We start from the raw sequence: 24,920 nt of genomic DNA on the forward strand, positions 1-24,920 counted from the left end.
CTCATAGTTTGCCAATCCGGAAACAACGGTACTGACAAGCTTACCGTTGTTTCCGGACCGGCAAACTTATAATGTATAATGTATCTTGGCAGGAAGTTGCCAAAGCTCTCCTGTTAGGTTGGTTCCTGTATCCCTACAGGGTATCCCCCCTTTGGGTTGCCTAAACAACCTCTTCTACACTTACCTCTTGTATATTCGCTTCATCAGACCTTTACTTCGTCTACATATTCACCTTGTTAATGTTTTAATGTATTAATGGATATGGTTAAGGTTAGCTGTAAGATTAGGGTTGGGGTCAAGGAAGGGCTAGGTGGTATATATGGCTTGTAAAAGAAGGGGGATAAAGGGGAGCTCCATGATGAAGGGAATGTTAGAAGAAGTGTAAGATAGAAGAAGTAAAGGTATGCAGAGGTAAATGTGAAGAGGTGAATGTATGGCAAAGTGAATGCAGAAGAAGTAAAGACGTATATCTTCCCAACTATCAGCCTGGGCTCGTGCAAGTTCCCATCCCCGCTGCATTGTTGAGGGAATCATTGTCAACCCTTCTGAGAAACACAAGCCCTGTGCTCTTAGTGGGAATCATCAGGACAGCAGTTGGTCGTTTATTTTCAAAAAGCTTAAATCTACACTACGGGTCAGTGCAAAGATGTCAGTTGCCTTCCTTACATTTAAAACGTTTCAGAAGTGAGCTGATTTGCAGTCAATTGGTTTTCACACAACCTTTGCTTTATGGTCACAAGAAGTCACCTTGACAGGTTGAAATTATTTTCGGCAACTCCTGAGTATCGTAAGGGATGGAACATGTCTTTGCAGTGCGGCGTACAGCACCCGCACAGCTCTCCCATTTTAGATGACGGTCATGCTGCAATGGAAACATGTTAGACTGTCATATTATTGTAACCCTATGCGGAGGGGAATGAAGTGAATGGGGGAAAAAAGTAAACGATCTATGGCACGTGATGCCGCGCAGGGGATCTTTTAAACAAAAGAAAAACACGTTTGGAATGGTGCGAGCAGAGCAGGTTTTTCAGTTAGAGCCCAACTCTCATAATGGAGGGTCTAGAAGTTACTCCACTCACTGCCGCCCGTGCTGTGACCCACTCACTGGCTGCTGACTCCCGGGCCTAAAGTGTGGCACTCTCCTGATAGGGAGGGGGGCACCTGAGCTCACTGCCACCTCCCAGCGCCTCCTTTCACTTCTGTAGCCAGGCACATGGCGCTTCCCGTCTAGACAGGGAGAGCTTTTTCTCACCGCCGTTCCACCACAGCTGCTCAGAAATGACCTGGAGCTCTCAGTCAGAGAGAAGGGAGTGCCGCGTGTTTATTGTTGGGCCCCTTCCCTGCCAGGCGGGCCCCAAATACTCCCCGGGCCACTGCTGGCAGACGTGGCCAGGGTGAGTAAGTTCTGGTGGCCTTCCACACTGCTGCTATTTACACCCGGCCCAAATTATAACAAGCATTGGCAATGCCAATAGTTTTGGTGTTTACGGTTCGTCTTTGCATTATGCATTTATAGGCACAGGGTGCAAAGAGGAGAGCGGAAGGTTTTAAAGGAGCATGTGATATAAGGGGTGCAGGCATGGAAGAGAATGAGAAGGAAGGAGAATAGAGCAAGGGAGGAATGATTAAGAGAGGGTGCCATCGATGATGAGCAAGAGAAAATATGAGTGAGAAAGGTTGAGAGGGTAAGAAATAAAGCAAATTTGTGAGAGGAAGGATGAGAGGTGGTAGAGAGTGGGGGTGAGGTGGGCGAGTGGGTTGTAGAGAGAGTTGGGTGGGTGAAGAATTTGAAATCATTGCAGCTGGGACCAAGGTCATGATAGAGCGAGTTGGAATAACCTAGATGTGATTGAAGAAGTGCAGAAATATGGGACGATAGTTAAAGTGAAAATCTATAATAAAAAGGCAAGGTTAATACCAGGAGTAGGATGAGATAGGAGTGAACTGAGGGAAAAAAGGTAAGTGATGTGTGCCAAGGGAAGAAGGCCAGAATTAGGAGCACCACACATTGGAAGGGCTACTAAAGACAATGACATCTACATTGGGTGGTGTTAATGGAGGCTGGTGTTGTCGAGGTGTAGAGGAGCAGGTGGATGCGTCTCCTCTGGTCCCCACCCCCTCTCCACCATCTTATTGGAGTAACAGACGAAGATCTACAATTGTGAACCCATGCACAAGTTTATGTGACATGTCCATACCACATCGATTGTATGACCGATGATATGCACTCAGACAGCCATTCAGAAGAAACCCTCATGTTGAGACAGAGGAGGGATGCCCCCAGGAAGGGTGCCCACTACCAAGATGTCAGAATGTGATTATGAGTAATATAGATGAACTCTAAATAAAGTCTGAAGATGACAAAATTATGTCATAAAGGAGATGTATGAACCTAGGCCGAAACAATATGAAAATACTTAAATGGACAATGTAACTGAAGCACAAAGAGAAACATTTACCTAACGGCAAAGTAATCGTGAATGAAAGAAGATGAAATAACGTGCTGACCAATAACTGTAAATAGGCTGTTTCGTATGGTAGAAAAGATACATAGAAGCTGGCTAAAAGGAGGTATACACACAACGTTTAGGATGGCCATTGGAAGAAAATGGATGACAGCCTGTGTTAAGAATCAACCCTGTTACCTCAAAAGACGAACCTAGGATTGCAAATTGAAGAACTGGTGAAGAAGCTTTTTTCGCATGCAGAATGGGGGAGTACCTTGGCCGAGGATCAAGAAGGCTATTCCGAGAGATGGGTGCAAGGCACAAAGGGAGTCGAAGGAATGAACCAGATGCAAAAGACATATTTCTGATAAGATTAGGAGAGACAAGGACATTTGCAAGTGCCAAGTACTGAACAATCACGAGGGGAAAAAGCCTATGTAAGGTGGAGTGAGCAAGTTTCTAAAGGCCAGAGAGGGTAAAGGCACCCTGTTTAATAAAAATGAAATAGTCCTAAAAAAGAGGCTGAAATGGACAAAATTGTGGTCTCCGAACATGTGACTCAGAAGTTGAAAACAAGGGTTATTTATTACAACCTAGGAGGAGATAGTGGTCTGTTCATACTCACTCAATGCTCCAGAACAGTGGCCAGACTACGAGGCCCACTACAAACAGAAGGTCTTGGCTAAGGATCAGGTTGATGACATACGATGGATTAATTGAGAAAACAAGAAATGAATTGATGCGTCTCGGGCACCTAAGTTTAGTTTCTACTCACTTGCTGTTAAACAATCCGAAAGTCCAAGGTTGTATGGGGTTGCCAACCATCATAAGGCCCTGTTTGTGAAATGCAGTTGGAGCTTGTAGGAACTGTGGATCTCTGCGCTAGGTTGCGAGTCTGTGTTAGTGCTTGTTTTGTGGTAGACTGGTTATCTCCAGCTGCCTGTATGTGGGTTTCCAAATGGACAGAGCTCCTGCAGTCCAAGTTCTGAGTATATGTTTTTGCTGGGATTGGAACCCTTTTCTACGTTGGCACTGGATCGGGTGATGACCCATTGTCAAATGAGTTAGTTTCTTCTTCAATAATATTGGACACCTTTTTGGCTTTGAAAGATATTGATTTTTATTGTGTCAGTTGGTCACAAATGTTTGTTGGTTAGCATTGGTTGTCACTTGTGTGACATACATCCTAGTGCGTACGTGAAGTCATGAAGCTACATGCTTACGATTTTTAAGTGCCCTTTCCTAGTTTCCTCTGTTTTCATGTATGAGGGACTAAGCATAGTCCTGAGTGTGGGTGCCTTGCTGTACGACATCAGTGGTCTTTCTGCTATCCATGGTTTGATGTCTTCATCGATCTTGAGGAGGTGCCAATGTTTTGTTATAATTTTCTGGATTCTATGGCTGTCCTGTTGATATTCCGTTACATATCTTATTTTGTTGTTGGCAGTATCATCTCTTTGTCTTGGGGTTAGAAGTTTTTCCCTCGATATATGTTTGGCTTTGTTGACTGCCGTTGCAATTACAGTCATGCAGTATCCTCATTGTGTGAAGCAATTCTGTAGCAGTTCGCATTCTGATGTAAAAGCTGCATTCTGTTGTAGTTCCTGCAAGCTCTAGTGAATTCGCCCTTTGGGATGTTGTCAATTACTGTTTTGTGATGGCAGTTTGATGCATGGAGTACAGAGTTGACCTCCGTTGGTGTTCTGTAGGTGCTGGTTTGGATTCTTCCTTGGTTGATTGAGATAGTGAGGTCCAGAAAATCTATTTTGTGTGCACTGTGTGTTCCGGTGAACTCGATGTCGAAGTTGTTAGTGTTCAGGTATTCTTTGAAATCAAAGAGTTATGGTTCTCTTCCGGACCAGATCATTAGAATGTCATCTATCTATCTGTACCACTTATGTATAGATGTCTTGAAGCTGTACCTGTTCAGAATGGTTCAGGAAGAGGTTGGCTAGTGATGGTACATAGGTTGCCCCCATCGCAATTCCTTTGGTTTGGCGGTAGAATCTCTTGTCAAATAGGAAGACTCTGTTCAGGGAGAATTCCAAAAATTCCTTGGTTAATTCCACATGTGAGTAATGGGATGCCGATGACTTAAAGAAGGTGAAGTCCACTGCCTTGAGTGCTAGAGTGTGCTCAATCAATGTGTAGAGGGATTTCACATCCAGCGTCACCAGTAAGTATTCATTTTTCCATTCGATTTCCTGCAAAATCAGCAACGTGTGCATACTGTCTCGAATGTAGGTAGGAATTTTTATTACTTCTGGTCCAAGGACGTTGTTGACATATTTTGAGAAGGTCCCCGTGATCCATCGTATCGCACTTAGTATTGGTCTTCCTTCTGGTATTTTATCATAGTTTTTGTGCACTTTTGGCAAGAAATAAATTGTTGATAACCTGGGGTGTCTTGGTTTCAGGTATTCTTGCTCCTCGTCTGTGATCAGGCCTCTTCTGTGCCATTTAGTAATTAATTCCATTGCTTGATTCATGATTTTCATCATCGGGTTGCTCGGATTTGTAGTGTAGCAGTCCGGTGTCTTTGGATGGTTCGAGGCCATTTGTATGCAGTCTGCTCTATTTAGGATTGCAATGTTGCCACCCTTGTCTGTTTTCTTAATGATTATGGTCTGGTTTTCTTTGAGCAATTTGAGAGCATTCTTTCCTGTGGTTTGAGATTGCCTGTTGCATGATATTTTATGCCTCTGGCTCCATCCTCCAGTGTGTAAATCCCTGGTGACTGCTAGCTGGAAGATATCTATGGCATTGTCCCCATAGAGAGTTGGAATGAACTTCGATTTCTTCCGTAGCTCTGGTATATCCATGTTGGATTCGTGGATGTTAATGTCCTTCATCACGTTTCCCTTGGTGCGACTGGTATCCGTATCTTCTGATTCTGGGTTCACTAGTAGGTGAGTATGGTCCAGGTTTTCCAGGTCAATAGTACTGATGATTGGATTCTCCTGTGTCTGGGTTCGCTAGTTTACCTGCTTCGCGAAGAATATTTTCTGTTTCATTTTTCTGGTGAATTTAAATAGCTCTATATGATCCTCTACATGATCTATGGCTGCGGTTGGAGCGAAGGAGAGTCCTTTGTTGAGTATGTTTTGTTCCATAGTGCTGAGTGGGTAACTGGAAAGTTGAAGAGCAAGTTTATATCCTCAGGTCCCTTTGTTGTAGCTGTGTTTGTGATCTGGTAAGTCTTATGGCGTTTTCTTGTTCCATGCTCATGCTTCTTGGTCCCTCCGCGAGTGCCTCACTTGGTTGGTCTTCTCTGGTGTGACCTCCAACCAGTGGATCCTGGAATCATACTTTCTTGGTGTTCTGTGTCGTTTTGGTTCCTTTTCTGTAGCGTTTGATTTCATCTAAAAAAACGTACCCCTTTTCATACCTGGTACTTGCAATGGTTGCTGCTTCTTTGTCTGTGTTTTCCGTCATAGGTTCTTCTCTGTGACATCAAACCAAGATTAACGGAAAGACCACTGATGTCATACAGCAAGGCACCCACACTTACAACTGTGCTTAGTCCCTCATACATGAAAACAGAATAAACTAGCAAAGGGCACTTAAGAATCCCAAGCATGTAGCTTCATGACTTGCATTGTGAACAACGTACGCACTAGGATGTATGTCACAGAAGTGACAACCAATGCTAACCAACAAACATTTGTGACCAGCTGACACAATAAAAATCAATATCTTTCAAAGCCAAAAAGGTGTCCAATATTATTGAAGAAGAAACTAATGTACTGTCATTTGACAACGGGTCATCACCCGATCCAGCGCCAACGTACAAAAGGGTTCCAATCCCAGCAAAAAACAATCATAAGGCCTGCCACGCACTTTCACATACAATGTTGCAGTTACCAATCTGCTGCCATATTCTCTGCTATAATCAGTATGTAGAAGTAGCTCAGGGCGTGTCCTACAGACAAGGGGCAGCCAATGAGATATTAACACTTATTTGATTCTATAAGAAGATATGTTCCCCCTAATCCAATCCCTCCCGTTAATAGGTTTTGTAAAATACCACGTAGGATGACTTCATAGATGACGTATGAAAAAGTATATAAACTCTATACACACAAGAGGAAGTGTGATTATGTAAGCATCTATTTTGATAGCTGTACAACTCCCTGCTTTCTTTGATTGAGATTAAAGCAGTATTTTACCATCTTCCTTAAGTCTGTCCGGTTATTTGGTCTAAGATGTTTATTGGAAATTCCATCTAGCGCATAGAGGATGCTTCAAAGTGCTACAGCACAGAGGCTTAACATATCAGGTAGAACTGGTAGATATAAGCAAGCATCTGGGACACTTTTGGGGCACAAGTTACACAGGAAATAGGGACTGAAATCTGGGACTGTCCCTGAAAAAGGGGGATGTGTTGTAACCTTATTCTGTGTGCATACTATATATGGAGGTCCTCCAACATGTCTATATATGGAAAATAAGGATATCACTCTAATTATCCCAGAAATGAAATCCTTCACTGGCACTTCATTCTAGTCTCTCAATCTGGCAAATCCACCAGTCATAGCAACATAAACAATGACACCAAACTTCTAAAATGCTGTAAAAGAAATATTTTAACCATCAGTTTTACTACTACACATACATGCCCCCCTTTGTACTCAGTCCATGTGATGTTAACCCCATACTTTCCACAATGACCAATTGGTGTAGGTTCAATGATATGATGTGATACGATATGATAGTTTATTTACATAGCGCCTATACACAATGTATTTCAAAGCGCTTCAAGGCAAGGGAGGGAACAAGGGAAAATACAACAACATTCTTACAGGCCATGAACAGTAAGGATGTGAAATTAACTATCGTACTCGGCCTGATGACATTTCAGAAAGTGCAAGAGCTAAGACATAGATAAGGAAGGGAGGGGGGAGAGTGGGAATGAAATGGAAACAGACAGGCGACTACCGTACTAGGCCTGACGACATTTCTGGTAGAGAAAGAGAAAAACAAAAGGTGAGGGAGAGGGGTGCAGAAAGGGAGGGGAGGAACAAAACAAGCAACTATCGTACTAGGCCTGATAATGTTTCAGATAGTGCTGGAGGGGGGGGGGACAGTAAGGGGATGGGGGAGCGATAGACGAGGTTGCTATCATACTAGGTCCAGGTACAATTCTGATAGAGTAAGTGCATAGAAGAAAGTAAGGGGAGGAGGGGAGGAGATAGGAAAAAGGGAGAGGGGACAGGCGGAGAGAACAGAGTAAGCAGCCAAAAAGAGTGGAGAAGCAAGAGGGGAGAGCGAATACAATTGCTGAATTCAGTAGTAAAACATAATGTTGCAAGCCAAGACACAAGATGAAGATGAGAACAGCAGGATTCAGGGCAACCATGAGTACAAGATGCAAAGGAAGTCCAGCATGAGAGTTGAGAAAGGGTGACGCACCGTGAATCAATGAAGTCCATAAAAGTAAAATCCAGCATTGGCCACAAGACGGTGATGTTGAAACCAGAATGTATCAGGGCAGACTCCTGTGTGCGGGAAGGGGGGCGGGGCACAAGGGAACCACACAGGGGGACCAGAGAGGGTGGGGATGGCCTGTGGGGACAGAGGGTGTAAACACATGTTGGTGCATGCTTACCTGCTGTTTTAGCAGGGGCTGGTCGGACCCTGGATCCTCCTGATCCAAACGGGAATTGCCCTTTTCTTTGACTGCTCTTAAATTTGGATGCCCGGGCGAGAGATGTCCCTGATCTAAGAATTAAGAGCAGGAAGGAAGAGGCAGGGCTAAGAAGGTGGGTGGTGCTTGGGCCAGGTTATCTAGATCCACTTACACCTGCTCCCCAGCTGCAAAGGAAAAGAGGCTGGAGGGCTCCTTAAGTAGGGAAAAGAGTGGCAACCAGGAAGGCACCAGGTGGGCGGGGCTTGCTAAGTGGTGAAAAAGAGCAGCAACCAGGAAGGCACCAGGTGGGCGGGCCTTAGGCCAGGTGACTTAGATCAACTTACACCTGCTCCCCAGCTGCAATGGAAAAGAGGCTGGAGGGCTCCTTAAGTAGTGAAAAGAGTGGCAACCAGGAAGGCACCAGGTGGGCGGGGCTTGCTAAGTGGTGAAAAAGAGCAGCAACCAGGAAGGCACCAGGTGGGCGGGGCTTAGGCCAGGTGACTTAGATCCACTTACACCTGCTCCCCAGCTGCAATGGAAAAGAGGCTGGAGGGCTCCTTAAGTAGGGAAAGGAGCGGGAAGCAGGAAGGCACCAGGTTCGGGTGTCAAGGAGACACAATTGAAACTTTTCACTACAGTAAAGGTCACATCACAAGTGATCAAAATAAACAACAGTAGAGTAACGCACCAGCCGGCTTCCTCCAGTGTCGAACGCCCTCTCTTTGTATAGTTCTGTCACACATGCTCAAGCAAACTTTTCATGCACATGCCTAGCACACCTAAGTGGCTGGCAGGTTTTCGTTTCATCTGCCATAAGGAGAGTGATGGGCACCTTTAACGTATGCCAAGTGGGAAAATCTATAACATTTGTGGGGGCAGATCAGTAGAAGATGCGCGCCACCTGCAAAAAAACACGGGAGTAAGAGTATCGGAATTGAGACATGTATCCTGTAATGTGTGAGGGCGACCACAGTTTGGTATTTTTGCATTCGGGACTTTCTGGTACTTTGTGTCCCTGGGTGTATACTGGAAAAAGCAAAACTACGAATACCAGGAAGCAAAGAAGAAGCCACTACTGTATTGTTGTCAATGGGCTCCGTGTCATGTGGAAACAACACCTTTAGCCAGCTCTGGATCCACACTTCAAGAAACTATTATAAACAACTACAAATCCCAGGATGCTACAGCATGTTGACTTAAAACGAAAGTACAGGTAGCGACACGCAAGAACGCGCTAAATACACTCTCTCTCCCCCCCCCCCCTCTCTCTCTCTAGATAAAATACTTTTGTAGTCAATGCATTTTGAGCATCCACTGAAAAAGCAGCTGGCTAGACGATGTGCCCGCTTTTTAGTAAATTCATTCACTGCCAGCTTGCTCACTATTTGGCAATTGCACTAATTCAGAGGCAGCATACAGTTGTGGGCGTACGCCAAGTGAGAACCAGTTCTGAAGGGCTGCCATTCAAATCAGTGGATAACCTGTGAGCTATTCCGCCATTCAGAGACTCTAGATATGTAAAGGTGACTCTTGTCAAGTAAGAAATGCTGCGCCTGCGAAGAACTGAGGGGGCAAGGGGCTTTACGTCTGGCTAAGCCATTAAAAAGGTAGAAAGCAGACCCATGTGTGAGGGACTTCATTTGTGGTGCGGGTAAGCTGGGTTGGGAGCACCCTGCTAATGTCTCCCCCGTCTAGGCATGAACCTCCTCAGTTATCAGAGGATGGGTTCCTCGGGTTGACCTATACATAACAGTCAGGTGACAAGGACAAGTGAACAGAGTAAATGCGGTATGTTACTCATCTCGGTTAGAAACCGCAAAACAGGACGGTTTAGCTGCCCCGGATGGCTAGTTGAGGTGATAAAAGATAATGCAACCGCATTGGGTAGGGTGTTTTGTCCTCATTTGTGACATATGCTGAACTCATGTTTCATAGGGATGTACGGAGGCAAGGTGATAAGTTGATGGGAATCCTTGCACACAGTCGGTGCATCACGTAGGTCTTAAAGCTATTCTTTTCGTGGTGTGCTTCCAATCAAATGAAAGTAGACTTAATACTACAATGGCCCTCATTATGATACTGGCGCTAAACCATGGCGCTATTAGCACCATGGTTGGTGCCGGTATCGTAACGAGTCCGCCAATGTTCAATGGGGAATTACCACCCCATTCCAAGGTTGGCAGGGCGGTAATTCCCCATTGAACATTGGCCCTTCCCCATTCCCATTTTTGCCCCATACGGCTCAATGGGACTGGGGAAGGCGCTAAGTACGGTACTGCAAATTGCGCCGTTCAGGTCGAGTCCCGCAAAGGGACCTTGTAGTAAGGCGCTAAGTGTTTAACGGCGCTGCAGCCTTTTACGGCGCCGTTAAACACTTAGCGCCAGGGTCCTAATGAGGCCCAATATGTCTTTTCATCACTCGTGTTTGAGGTCTAGGTTGAATGCAATGCCGTGTCTCTTAATGGCACAGAAATTAAAATGTGCGCCTTGCCGCCTCAAAACTAGCAGGCGGAAGTGGTATAGTTATTGTACATTCAGTTTTGCCAGCAAATGCTTCACCCTTTGGAATGTCTTGCGACCAATAGCTTTGGTATTTTTGGCGTTCCAGCTCCTGTTCGGCTGGTTAGCACTGTGAAGCGCCTCATGCTCACGGTGAGTTAAAAAAAAAAATCATATCGCAAGAAAAAGGGGATTCCACTTGCTCACATATTTAAAGAGCCATATTTCAAGCCATCTAAAACGCGATCACGCATTAGCCATTATATAAACTATAGCAGGCTTGCTAACGTACAAGCCAATATAGAAACCCTGGGATTGTGTTCGCCAGCATGAATCGGTATATAAACTAGATGTCACTTGCTCATAGGCAGAACATAAAGAGAGACTTGCTCACCCACATCGCGAGACACTGAACTTTTGAGAAATACTTCCTTTCTAAGCTAGCAGATAAAGTATGAAATACTCGCTTCCAGAGACGTTCCCATCGCCATAAGTACGTTCGTAAACGACAGGGAGCTGGGTGTCTAGTATTCATGTATGGGAACTGCAGAGAAAGCTGGTGTTAAAAAATCATGACAGGTTTCATATTTGAACACAATAAGATCGTTGTCCTCCCTTGTTTCCCCTCCCTTGCCTCATCGACCTCTGAAACACAAATAAAATATCATATCTTATCATATCAATTAGTTGACGAAATACACTGTGGGGTCACAGGTTGGTAGCTATCTTGCGAAAGGCATTTCTACCTTGGAATCCAAACGGGAGGCTCTACAAAGTGCAAACTTATTACAGCTTGCCGTCCATTCATCACCATGGCTAACTGCACCACCCTTGCTAAAGCCCTTATTTTGTCAAAACTTGACTACTGTAATGCGCTTTGTCTAGGGACGAGTCAACGAAATCTTAGTAAGCTTCAAGTCACCCAAAACAACGCCATCAGGGCAGCACTGAATATTCCCAGGAATCAACACATATCTGACAGCAGACGCAGCTTACGCTGGCTCTCAGTAGCCCAAAGAGTCTCCCTCAAATCTCTTCCTCACACACACAAAGGTCTGGCCAACCAGACTCCCAACTACCTGTCATGCCGGTTTACACCCCACACCTCCCGCCGCCCTCAGAGAGCGGCCCAAGCTCATTGTCTCTCGCTACCTAGATTCAAGTCACAAAAAGCTGGAGGAGCCAGTTTTCCGGTCCTTGCCTCCAAACTATGGAACTCACTTCCCAACCCTCTCAGATCAGAGCCTTCCTTCTACTCCTTCAAAAACAAAGCCAAGACACTTCTAACATCCACCTGCCTCTTCGGCCTTAGATTTACCTTAAATGTACCTCTTCATGACAGTGTACTCTTGGTAATCTTCCTCTAGCACACTATTGTAAAGTCTAATGTAAATACACGAATTATCTTGTAAGTACCCTCAATGCATACCCTGCTTTAACTGCTTGTTTGACTTGTTGTATATTTTGACACTGTAACCTTTGACTGCTTCTACTGTATATTATGTCATTGTAACCTAAAATATGCACCCAGATGCCTTTGGGCCAGGAGCGCTATACAAATAAATAAAATACTAATACAACTAAAAATACAGAACCTGCAAGTTAAGGAGGTAGGTCCATGTTCAATAAAGAAATTAACACAATCAGTCAAATCAGCAGGGGCAGTGCCCACTAATGAAGCACACCATAAAAAAGGGTCAGGGCGCTGCCCGATCGACAAATATGAATTGAATGGCATGAGATTGTCCTTGAGGGTGAAATAAAGACAGCCAGAGCCGCTAGGGCTGGTATAGCAAGCAGTCTGCATTCTGAAGCCATCCAGGGAACAGCAGGTGAAAGCCACTGGACTGCCGTGTGCACAGGACCGAGCGGACGGCCGAGCCGGAAGATTCCTCCTTTAGACTGGTCTTCTGAGGAAGCCCGAGCTTCCAGCCTGCCTTTGCAATCCGGCCACCAGCACAACAGATAAGCCTCAGATATATGACGCAAAATAAACTGTTTTTCTATTACTACAACGGATGTAGTTTGGTACTCTGCTGCTCTGTGATAGCTCAGAAGAGGGGCCGGTGCTCAGGCTCAAGGGGGCAGTGCTCAGGCTTAATGCATCCAATCAGAGATGAAAAGGTGGGGCCCCAAACACAGCCGAAGACTGGGGGATACTGGAAAGGTATGGGGTACTAAATATTACAAATACCGGCTTCCAGCCCGCAAGTACAATGCAAGAGATAACATTGGCTTCCAGCCCACAAGTACAATGCGAGAGGAAGGGGAGCACAGAGCCTGACAGGTGTAGAGCCTACATGATGCGATGAAAGTAAATGGCTGCTTTGTGGGGAAAAGGCACATACTCTACAGCCAATCCCATCTCATACCCTACTGACATCACAGCCAATCAGGTACTGCTTACATCAGACAACACCAGACACCTACAAGCAAGTACAGGAAGTTTTCAGAGACATTTTGGAAGAACGTATCTTTAACAGTAAGCTGTTTATTTTTAATCCAAATTAGATTTCACTTCGCAATGGGCGTCAAATGGGTGGGACATATAGCCAAACTACATACATCCATCCTCATAGGTCTTCTGCATTGAAAAGCATTACAGACCTACATTCAAAGCCCCCATTTCAAGCTCTTCTGTTAAAGCTCTTATTTTAATGACAATAGTTTCGGCTTTAAAGGTAGCGCTTTCGGCGCCACCTAATAGCCAAAACTAAAAAGGGCTTTGATGCTGCTGCTGAGTGCGGGGCGACTTCTTAAATACGCTGCCCAGTTTATACAAACTTTGCAGCTTCCCTGCGCTGCTCCTGACAGCAATGGCCAGGCTGCCTCCCATGCAAGGTTTTTATATGTAGTTTACAGTGCACCGTATACACACTCTTTGTCAATGTTTCTATGGGCTTTATTGTGTATTTTTAAAGAATATTTTTATTTTTAAAACTATTTCATTTTTTTCAATACATTTTTTAGTAATGCAGTTGCATAGGAATACTATTGTATACAGTGCCTTGTCATTTTCCCTTTTTTGTAATAAAACCTTAAAAACTGCCCGTGTACTGGGAGAAAAGATAACTAATCTGCCAACTAAAGAAATCGCAAATCAGCATTTTGTTGGTTGCCTTTCCTTTTGTGTGTTAAAGGTTATTATAAATCAGTGTTTCTTCCCTAGTGGATTGGGGAATCTTAACCTTTCCCTTTCACACCCCCGTTCACTTCCAACAAAAGTGCACCAAGGTGATCCTGAACTCAGGTTGCCGGAGACAGATAAGAGGGCTGAGTAATTATCAAATTCTATTATATCACTCTTCAATAACGTTTCTTTCTGTGCTGCCCTACACCACCTGTATACCTGTAGGTGTGTTCAAACCAGTGGTCGAAGTGAGCGGGAGCGGTGCTCCTCTACTTTTTCAAATGACCTTTTACAGCTCCTATTCTTTTATTTGAAAAAGAAAACGTTCCGGAATGGTTTCATTTTAAAATAACAGTGTAGGAAGAAGTTGAAACTTCCACTTTCAGTGCACTGCACTGAACGTTCCCTTAAACAGCAGGTGCAAGTGTTTGGGGGTGTGTATTGTGTGTGGGAGGGGACGTGATGATGGGGTTTGTGGGGAGTGGGTGCAGGCCAGCAGGATACATAGTTCCACTACTTCTTTTCGTACACTTCGATCACTGGTTCAAACCATCCACCTGCTACAATATAGTGAGAAAACACAGCTTTGTGTGGCTCTTGCTTAGCAGTCTGCCCATTGGCTGCAGAATGCCATGATGGTTTAGACAAAAGCATGTCCCTCTCCACTGTGGCATTATGTCACTGAACACCTAACAGGTTGGCCACAAAAACACATGGGTGTAAACCTTCATCTCCGGTCTAAAAGGGTATAGTGAAAATATCTCTGTGGTTAAGATGGGCTGTTGTGCCTCCTCCAAGGGCAATAACTGATTGGAATTCAGAGAAATACATGGCAAATGGGGCAACACAAAAGACAATGAGGCAGGGTTAGGCTCAGAGCTTTGGGAAACCTTAAGCATGGAATTGGTGAGGGGGATAACTCAGGGACAATGCGTTTGTCTTGTAAGCAAGACACCACAGTGCAACAAAGGTTTGAATCCCGATCCTGTGCCTAGAAACCAATCTCTGGTATTAAGCGCGTTATAAAAAAAACAATTACATGCAATTCCACGCTCAAAATTTATTTTGGGGATCAGTCAATTTTTTGGATGTGCACATAATTCCATTCTTACAATGGAATGGAAGTCATTCGATCATGGAAAAGTCTGGTAGTATTCTCCTGCCTTCTATCTTTTCCAAGTTTCAGAAAACATAGTCATAGCAACAATTGGATTAGTAAAAGTCAGAATATGTCCATAGGGACTGGGAGGGTGGCATTCCAGAAGACATTCAAATAAAGTGATACATCTGAATGTTTGTGAATACCTCTGAGGTGCCACAACTGGAAGTTGTATTTTAAACAGACTGAACTCTATGCAAGTCTCTGACTGCCTGGCTTTTATTGAGTTATGTGGCTTTTTTCACTAAAAATATCCAAAATGCTTAATTCATGTTCCCCACCTTGTTGTCATGTAGTTTATTTTAACATTATAATGGGGATGTGGGGACACCAGGCAATAAGATTTCGCACTACTCGGGCGGTTAAACAAAATCTTTATTTCAGTATGGTCAGGGTTAGCAGGAGGGATTTCTAAATAAAACGGTGTCAGGGTAGGCTAAACTAAATGTGAATACCGTATAGTTCCCAAAGATCTGCTTGAGATGAAACATATCATTCCAAATCTACTAGAATGAGGCGTCACCCCTCCAGGGAAACCCCACTTCTAATAAAGAAAACTCTGAAGGATTAGCCAACAGAAAATTCCAAACATAACCTCATTAGTCCGTGGCTTCCAGGCTACCTTGTGCTAGTAACATTTGCTCAAGGAATGGCCCAAACAAAAGTGCATACACCTATTCTTCAGAGTCCATTTGTATTCTAATGCAACAAAAATGAATACTTCCTCTGGGAAGGTTCAGGGAACAGGTATGACCAATTTGATATTTCTTACCAGTCTGTTGGTTTCCACCTCACTTCGGCAGAACTCTCATAGGATTAGGGTTCCCAACGCCTTCTCCTTCAGGCTTCCTTTATCCTCTTCCCAACATTTTCTGGCCTTTGGTTTCTTTAGGTTTTTTCTATAGTTCTCTCATAGACCTTTATTAGGTTAAGCACTCAGTTTGCTACGCTCGCCGTCTGTGTGCCGCGCTACCAGAATCCCAGGTCACAATAGGTCATGCACAAAAGCACGCCATGCTGTGCCCTCCCTACCAAAAGAATTTGGATTGAAAGTGCATTGCTTCTGGATTTTGCCAAACATTTAAATCTTCTTTAAATGCAGAAACTCCAATTGTACTCAGTGGATTGCATTTGTCTTCCTTTTGGCTTAATACATCCGAAATATGTCAATTAGAAAACCTCCCTGGTAGAAGCGATGCAATTGGAAAACAATCCTATAATAATCCCATAACAATGTTAACTAAAACCCTGAAAAGAAACCCTCCGAAAGTGATTACACGCATTGGGTCTTAGTAGTCATTTGTGTACAATGACAGGAAAGTTGAGCAAGGTTAATGGGATATTATGTATTGCTGTTTATTCAATTGTATTTATCAAAAAAAGAGACACAATGAGGTTCAACCTGAAAGTGTACAAGCACACAAGCATGACTGTAGCAATCCCAGAACTGGGTGCTTTACAATTAGTGGACATGTCTGGATTAAAAAAACAATACCAGCCAGGGAGTCCAATGTGGACCCAGGCTAAGCCCATGGAGCAGGGGAGTCAGGTGGGGACTCAGCCCATGGAGCAAGGGAGTCAGGTGGGGATCCATCTCAGGGAGCAATTGTGAAGGAGGTACCCAGACACAGCCCAGCTACCAAGGAAGTCCAGTGGGGGTCCAGAACCAGCCAATAAGTCAAATGGAGACCCAGGGAAAGCCAAGAGAGCAAGGGAGTCAGGTGGAGACCCAACCCAGGGAGCAAGGGTGAAGGAGGGACCCAGAACCAGCCCAGGCAGCCAGATGGGTACCGAGACCCAGCCCAGGAATCAGGGGAGTCGGGTGGATAACCAGCCCATGGAGCAAGGGAGGGGGGGGACACAGACCCAGCCCAACAAGGTGGGTGAATGACCCATCCCAGGGAGCAAGGGGGAAGGTGAGGACACAGACCTAGCCCAGCAAGTAAAGGAGATGGTGATGCAGACCCATCACAGGGAGCTAGACTGTGAGGGAGTGAGCCAGGATTAGCCCAGGGAGCAGAGGAGGTTAGACGCAGACCCAGTACACAGTAGAGGGCGCAAAGGGGAGGGATACCAGCCCATGGAGCAAGAGAGTCCGAGAGGGGAGAACACAAAATCATGCGTGGGAGAAAGGGGGAAAAGGGTACAGAGCAGGGAGCAAGAGGGCTCAGGCCGCAAGGGAGTTTCCCTGAACCACCCCAGGTAGCGGTTTATAATACAATAACTAAATGTTCTGAAAATTAAGACAGTTTGCATTCCTTAAGTTGCAAGTAGACTTGTGTAGAAATACAAGTAGGGTGACATCTGCATCAGTCGGTAGATACCAATTTTGTTTGGCAGTGCTTTTCCGTACTCAACAGCGGAGAGTTCTGCAAAGTCTGTTGCTTTAACGGATACATTCTGAAATGCAAAAAGGAAGAATTCTGTAGAAATAGTTTTAAAAGAGCTAGCAAAACACATCTAAGCAGCAGGTTGATCTTGAAAGGAGGTGCTCAACAAGCATAACTTTGGTGAAGATGTGCCTCGCCCAGGGATGCATGGCTGAAAGGGAGGAACTCCCCCGAAGGAATATGAAAAAGAGTGAAAGAGAAGCTGGAGATGTCATGAAAGACAAAGCGTGACACCCTGAGAACACTGGCTGAAGAACATATATGGACCTTATGGAAACTGATGACGACATTATCTTTTCTTCATATGTGAAGAAAAGATTGCACGTGTGTGACGCACTGCAGAAAATGCAGTTTGTGAAATGTACTGAGAGCTCCAGCGAATGTCCGTCGATGCCCGTTGTAACTCTCGGTTTAGACAATTGATATTAAAACAGGAACCTTTGTCATCTTCCTGAGTTGGTTAGATTATTTGGTGTCAAGAGTTATTCTGCATCCCATCCATTGCATGCGGTTATCCAAAGGGCTCTAAGCTCACATGTATCTTCTGACTGGCTTTACGTTCCTTTTATAGCTTCTTGTCAATGACAATCCAATGTTAATCTTCCATTTTGCTACATTTAATGTCCAGCAGTTTGTTCAGCAGGTGGCGTGCCAAAATGCTTGTTTGTCTTTTTTGCCGTCATCACAATCTCCCTTGGTTTCACAGGGTTCACCAAGAAGTCCAACACGAAGAATGTTCTTCTGTGCATATAAGAAATGAAAAATGATTAGGTTTCTCAAAACTGAAAATCTATATCAAGATATGTAAATTGTTCAGATTTCTATATGTAATAAAGTCACATCCACTAGAATATTCTCTCTTTATGGTGGTCTGTTTATTTTGTTTCATTACTGCTTTTCTAGTTTTCTGCCTAACTGGTTATTTATTAACATTGTATCATGCTTTGGCGAAGCAGCTTTGTAAGCACAATACGCAACATCATAGGGCTTAGGCATATAGTTTATTGCCAATTGTCTAAGGGTATAAGGGTTTCAACCCGAAGAAGTCTTCACAGTAATGCCGGGGAGAGAGGGGAGAGATGAGGCAGGAGGAAGACTATGTTTTCACTTGCATATTGACAGAGAAAATTAAGCATTTATTTTAATAGGGGCTTTAACCAATTATCCCTCCAGGCACAAACTGTCCTACACACTGGCCTGCCATTGTTTTTTCAAAGCCGTCTTCTGAGAGATAATTACTTAATTGGAGTTTTAAACCCACTACTGGTGTAATAGAAATGACAGCCAGGTCTGCCTTCAGCCACTCGATTTAGAAATGGTGCAGCAAGCTTGCCGCTTCACCCAGTTCGCACTGGGACAGGTTGTGAGGTGAATAGCGTGTCCTGTGACCAGTGACCAAATTCCCTTCTACCCCAACTGCCCCCCCTCTGATCCCCCAACTACCTCCTCTTCTGCCCCTACCCTTCTTACACGCCCATGCATACAATAGCTATCAACAATGCGCACATATTATCTTCTACCCACACAAACACTATGACCTGCACAACGTCTCCCACCCACCCAGCTACTCGATCACTCCCTCTATGCAGTTGAAGGGGTCAAAAAGTACAATAGAAAACACCCAAATAAAATAAGAAAGAAATAAAAACACATTATGAAAGAAATCCTAATTGGACCATTCTTAAAAAGAAATAGCATATTTGCACTGGAGTAGCAGACTACTTCCTCCCAAAAGTCCACTATTGTTTTCTTTAGTCGTCCTGGCCTCGAAGGTCTGTAAACACGAAGAAGATAAATCCGCACGGGCAGCTTTCACCAAGGGCACTGATTGCATCTGCTGGGGAAAAAAAGACAAAGGGCCTCATTCCGAGTATGGAGGTAATCATGGCGCTATTTGCGCCATGACTACCTCCAATACCGGTACCGAGTCTGCCCTGGTTCAATAGGGACTTACCGGCCTATTCCGACCTTTGCGGGACTGGTAAGTCCCCATTGAAAAAGCCATTCCCCATTCCCATTTGAGCCCCCGTAGGGCTCAATGGGAAGGCGCTAATAACGGTACCGCAAATTGCGGTACCGTTATTAGCTCTAAAGTCCTTTAACGGGTCCCGTCCATAACGCCTGGTAAAACCAGGCGTTAAGGAAGGGACCCGCTAAGGGAACTCGGAATTAGGGCACAAAGGGATTACCGGCACTGGTGTCCTTACCGGTGCCCGGTATCCCTTTGCGCCCACCTCGTAATGAGGCCCAATATGTCAGAAACTCACTCACTCCCTCAACCAACAAATCACTCACTCGTCAGTCAGTCACTCACTCACTCTGGCAGTCTGAGGGTCACTCAATCACCCTGCCACTCATGCAGTCACACATCACGTCACATTCAGTAACTCAATATTATGAGGGTGCTCCTAAACTTTCATGTTCACAAGATCTTCCTGGGAGGCTATTGACATCGAACAGCATAGGGTCACTATACTACCTTGCCCTTAGGCGGTGCTGCACAGCTGCCAGAGGTGTGCGAGTGCAGCTGTACATTGTAAAGTGCTCCAAGCACTATTTTAAAGCAAACTAAGCAATTTTGCAAATAAAATGTATGCACCCTTGTGAGAAGCATCAGTTTTGTGCCACCGAATGTGTTGGCACACCGGTATAAAGTGCTAACAAGTGCCAATGCATTGCAGGCTTTCCGAAAATGTGAATATTATGCCAATACAATTATAGCAGACTGTATTAGAAATGACGGGCACCGTCACAGAAAATGAATGCTTTCCCTGTTATCGAGATATGTGCATTTACCATTTCAGACATGCAATTCTTTGAAACTGTACACACAGCAGATTCCAGTATTCAAAATAAATGCTTTTTAATAAAAACACATACAAAGACACATATGTACAAATGACATTTGTAAAAATTAGGAAACCTTTGACTTTTTGTCTTCATTGCACCATTCAGTAAGACTAGCACGACTGCCAATACAATCATGTTCCCTAATGCCAATAAAAACCTAATCATTTACCCGACAATACAGATAACATTCGTTCTACATCATTGGAGAGTTGGGAGGCCTGCCAAGGATATAGGGAACCATTGAGGCATCCAGAAAATCAACGTGTTAAGTGAGTTTGTGGCCTCTTGGCTGTGATCCATCTTTAATCTTGGTTTGGGAGTCGCTGCCTTTGCTCTGTGTTGGTGACCTTCCGATGAGGCTGAGATCTGATAGGCATAAGCAGGTAGCAGTGGAATGTATTTCCATTTCACAGGCGAGTTGCCCTCAACACCATTTCATATGTTGACCAGATGGCGTCATCTTCTACTGCAAGGTAGCTTTGATTCTCCACTACATCCTCCAAAACGCCCACAAGATACCAACATTTGATTGCTTTTATTGTATTTTTTCTGATGTAGCACCCAAATTGCATACTTAATAGGTTGATTCAGAAGGCACCAGTGGTGAGTCACTTTGTAGTGCCACAAGTAAAAGGGGCGAGGGGATAGGGAGAAATAAAATAGATTGTCTCCGCGTTGTAACATTCAGGTCATATGAGTACGGAGGGCTGGAGAACGGAAAAGTTCAGCAGACTAATGTAGGTAAGAGCAAAGTGAGTCTAATGTGCAAGGGATGACAGTCAGGGGCATCAGCTGAGCCAGCTGCAATCAAGAGCAATCATACACAGGACTTTCAAGAAGAAGAGTAACCATGGAAGACCTGCAGTGAAGCCATGCCTGCGCACAGGATCATTGCACGACATTGCGCATTAGTACTGGTGCAGATGCCTACAGCCACCTAAGAGTCAAAGTGACCCACGAACAGGGGAGTCTTAAGGTCTTTCCTGAAACGACAATGCTTTTCTCGTTCCTGAGAAAGGGAGTTACGCAGCTAGCCCCCGCATCCCCAAGAGTCTGGCAGCTAAGTGCCTAGTTGGCCTGTAGATGGGGACTTTATGTTGAAGATAGGCTCAACTCAGACCAAGTTCCAAAAACAGTTTGAAAGAAGATCTGTGATTCAATTGGGAGCCCGTGCATGGATTTCAGATCCTGAGCGAAGTGTTCACAATGTCAGAGTCCCCAAGGGGGGCTGGCTGCTTATTCTGTAGGACCTGAAGGAGGTAGAGTGAGCACTTGGTAGGCCTAGATAAAGACTCGCCATAATCTTATCCATAGAGAACCAAGGCTAGAGTCACCTCTAGCTTGTGTGAGGATCTAAGGTTTGGAAGTATGCACCTGATGAGTTGGAGATGAAAATGCCATTTCTTGGATATTTCTTACACCCGTGGTGTGGAGGGAATTGTAATTATAATTGGTTATTTATAACGCGCTTAATACCCAGAGGTTTCTAAGCGCAGACCCGGGGATCGAACCTGTGTTGCACTGCATTGTCTTGCTTCCACAATAAACACCACACCCATAACTTAACCCATGCCCCGCAGGCACCCTGCACCCAGGGCTTCCTCACCACCATGCAGGCACACTGTAGGCAGAACACCCACCCCACTGCATCCAGAAATTCCCCCACCCCACATGCACCCTGGGATTACCCTGCATCCAGCACCAAGGTCTCCCCATGCCCCACATGCACTACACCCAGGAGTCTCCCCACCACACAAGAGTACCCCATCCCATCCTCCCCACAACCACATCGCCACATATACACTGCACTCTGCCGCCATACGCACCTTGCATCCTGGACTTCCCCTGCCACATGCACACTGTGCCTTGAACTCCCCCCACCACATGCACCCTAGACTGCCACTACACATGAAAGCTGCACCCAGGACTCCACCCCCACCACATGCACAGAAAACACAGGATTCCCCCTGCCCCACATGCATCCTGCATCCAGAGCTCCCTCCTGCTCCAGTCACCATGCACTCAGAACTACGCCCCCATCACATTCACACTACACCCAGTCCCCCCACCACACTGGCCCCCTTAAAAAATATCACACTGGACTTCCCTGCCAAATGCATGCTGCACCCTAGACTCCACAAGACAACCGCATCACCTCCGACCCCTAACCCCATGACACACTGCCGCCACATACACATTGCTGTCATATGCAAATTGGATCCTGGACACCACCAAATGCGACCCCCCATCACATGCACACTGGACTGTCCCCAACCCCACACACTGCACCCAGAAATTCACCCCACCGCACCCCACCCCACATTCACACAGGACCCAGAATGTCCCATGGTCCACATGCACACCACACAGAAAACATCCCCCACCAAACAATCCCCAGCCGCACATGCACACTACAACCTGGACTCCCCTGCCACATGCACACTGCACCCTGGACACACCCGCCAGGACTTCCTCTGCCATAATGCATTATGCACACAAGACTCCACCCTGTCATCTGAACACTGCACCCAGGAGTCTCCCCAACATGTGACCCCGGCCACATGTACACTACTTTCACTACATGCTGCACACTGTACTGCCCCTTCACATGCATGCTGCAGCCTAGACTCCAGCCACAACACCTAGGACTCCACCCTGCCACAACCTACACGCTGCACCCAGGAATCCCCACCACCTGCACACGGGACTCCACTCCCACACCACATACAATCTACAAACAATAATCCACCCTCAACACATGCACACTGGATCCAGGACTCTGCCGCCCATCCTGCCACATGCATACAGCACCCAGTACTGTCTCCCAGCCACATGCAAACTTGTACCATAACACCCCTCCCCACACAGCACCAACATCCCCACCAGGCACAACACCAAAATCTCTCCCAACACAGCAGCAAGACCCACCCTAAACACAGCACCATGATCCCTCCCCATGCACAGCACAAAGCAACCCCCCACAGCACGAAGCAACCCCAGCTCACACAGCACCAAGAACACCCAGAGCCAGACCCCACCCCTCAGTACCCCATGGCTAGCTCTCGGGATTTCATATAAAGAAAACATGCCTCTCAAGATGTACAAAACTATTTACACATATATAAAGCTCCTTATCACAGTCCCCGTAACCGCTTTAAATTAAAATCACGGGAATCCAAATACTCGGTTGATGCAATCCCCAAACCCGCGTGGAGTTTCAAGAGAAAACAAAAAACCGAATACTACGTTTATGTTGCTTTCTGCAATAAACCCCTGTGCAAGCCCCCTTGTAAAGTTAAAATAGCCCATTTGATAGCGGAAACACGTTTGCACAACATGCCAAACACCATATGCAACTGCAAAGCCCTTACTGCTGCTTCCACGGGCTTTGAAATCCAAATCAACACGAAAAAGCTGCATGATGACTCTGAAACTTAATTACTCTCCGATTATCCGTTCTGAACGCGAGTCGCCATTACAGTCAAGCTAGTGGCAAAGATATAAGTAGACACGTGACGCGACGAGTGGTAAGTGCAGGCATGGACACGCATAGCATGCTGGGGGCTGTAGGCAGTGAAGCTGCTATCATTGAAATCCAGTACATGTAGGGTTTTCGCTTTGCCATATCGGTCACCTCTGGTGACCTTCTTGGAAAATGCTTATGGTCCTTCAGCTTAGACAGTTCGTCATGAGGCACCAGGTGGGTCCATCTGGTCACCCTCCCTTGGTCTGTCTATTTTGGAGGGAAACAATTTCAATCCGCTAATTTTATTGACGCAGACGCTGATTTTAATTCAGTTTGAGTGCTGCTGAAGTGGCTGATCCATGCAGTGCAACACGTGTATGCCTCATGCAAGGGTAGTTTACCGACTTGCATTTGAGACTCTAATGTGAGGGTGACACGTATGTGCTGTATATGTCATGTATTTGGGGCGAATACAATCTGGACATATGAGAAACATGTTGCACATTACACAAATTTCATACAGATGGAATATGTGTAAAATAAAAAAAACACATGGTACATATATATATATGCATGTACCACATATATGTTCCCTGTCAATTAGTAGAGCAGTTCAGCGTTTCCTGCTGATATGCGCTGCAAAATACTAACGGTCCATGTGCCTTAAAACTAGCACCGTTTTCCCAATGTGTCCCTCAGTGCAGGGATGGAGGCCGGGGGCTGGAATGTCAACATTCGATTCTGTCTCACAGAATCAGGCACGTCAGAGGGAGAGCACGCACAGCATCGCTCCCCTTCTGCCCACGCACCACTCTGAGGTACATGCCAGATTGCGGCTGAAAGATGGGTGACCTAGTCCCACTGAATGAACAGAATAAAGGCGTCCGCCCATACTTTTTGTGAGCAACCACACAGCTGAGATAACTGCTTGTTGGAGAAGAGATCTTTTCATAGTGAACAGCTTTTGTAGTTGTAAATGTACATGTGCTCTCAGGATTTGTCAGAGTTAAATAAAATGACCCTTGCAGCTGACAAATGGGCAGAAAACTGGAAAAGTAGCCGAGCAGGTTGTATGACTGTTGCTGAGATCTCGTGTTTAGCCTGTCTAACCTATAGCTTTTATTTCCAAATTCGTCTAAAAATGCACTGTGAAATTACAAAATGCACTGTTAAGTCACATCATTTTTTCTTTTAAACATGTGTCCCCAAGGAGGGCTGGCTGATGATGTGTGGGGTTGGCTTTTGGGGTGATTGCCCAAAGCAATGCAGCTGGTGTGTGCATTCAACTGATAACTGGACATGCTTAGTGCCCTTTATTTAGCACAACAAAGACAGCCAGCAGGAGAGCTG

At 45.3% G+C, this 24,920-nt stretch overlaps 1 protein-coding gene across 2 annotated transcripts in view; it reads right to left on the minus strand.

The window, feature by feature from the left end:
* ABI3 (ABI family member 3) overlaps positions 1 to 24,920 on the minus strand; it is a 331,848-nt gene that overhangs the window by 301,330 nt on the left and 5,598 nt on the right. Inside the window, exons 1-2 of one of the 2 annotated variants that reach the window (XM_069634396.1) lie at positions 23,476 to 23,610; positions 15,637 to 17,995 (exon numbers count right to left, since the gene is read on the minus strand). The gene's annotated coding sequence lies outside the window, so the exon portion shown is untranslated. Of the gene's footprint in view, positions 1 to 15,636; positions 17,996 to 23,475; positions 23,611 to 24,920 lie in introns of those variants that run through there. The other variant, XM_069634398.1, reaches the window with a different exon arrangement.

Source organism: Ambystoma mexicanum, chromosome 13 (genome assembly GCF_040938575.1).
Source record: "Ambystoma mexicanum isolate Mex_15411 chromosome 13, UKY_AmexF1_1, whole genome shotgun sequence".
Classification (NCBI taxonomy): domain Eukaryota; kingdom Metazoa; phylum Chordata; class Amphibia; order Caudata; family Ambystomatidae; genus Ambystoma; species Ambystoma mexicanum.